The sequence below is a fragment of the Vigna radiata genome, chromosome 8, assembly GCF_000741045.1.
Source record: "Vigna radiata var. radiata cultivar VC1973A chromosome 8, Vradiata_ver6, whole genome shotgun sequence".
Classification (NCBI taxonomy): Eukaryota; Viridiplantae; Streptophyta; class Magnoliopsida; order Fabales; family Fabaceae; genus Vigna; species Vigna radiata.
In genome coordinates this window covers 45,679,470-45,680,257 of record NC_028358.1, presented here as the reverse complement: position 1 = coordinate 45,680,257, position 788 = coordinate 45,679,470, and positions in this window count along the sequence as shown.

The following is a 788-nucleotide window of genomic DNA, read 5'->3' as shown; positions in this document are numbered from 1 at the left end:
GGGAGAAGCTACAGGAGGGTGGGTAGATGAGATCGATCATGTTTTGTGGGGATATCGTTGTTCCCCGCATGGTTCAATGAGGGAGTCGCCGTTCAATCTGACCTATGGAACAAACGCCATGCTACCTGTGGAGGTTGGAGAGCCGACCGCTAGGCGACAACTGTCGGACATGACGATCAAAGACGAACAGCTCAGAAGCAATTTGGATGTAATAGACGAACGACGTCATGTAGCAGCTATAAAAAACGAAGCATACAAGAGGTTGATAGCCCAAAGGTATAATACTAAGGTTAAACCTCGACGGTTCGTAGAAGGGGATCTGGTTTGGCGTAAGACAGCAGATGCAAGGAAAGTTCCTACTGAAGGGAAGTTAGCAGCAAACTGGGATGGACCGTTCAGGATAAAAGAAGACTTGAACAACGGAGCTTATCGTTTGGAATACTTAACCGGCGACAACATACCGAACACCTGGAACGCGTCTCATCTGAAATTTTACTTTAGTTAATTCACAACTCTATTTGTTATGGAAAATAAGGCGAGGTGGTCCTATGCACTCACCTGTCCATGCTATTTGCAAAACTTTATGAATAAATTCATAAGTTACTCTTGTAACTCGATCGGTGCTATCCTTTTATTTAAATTTCTCATTCTCACATGTTATCATTATTATTGGTGAATAAGGTGAAGCCTATTGGGCAAGGGGAATAAGGAGCTTATTGTCTTTTTGATCGAGCTATTCATTCCTCTACGTTGTCATTATTATTGGTGAATAAGGTGAAGCCTATCGG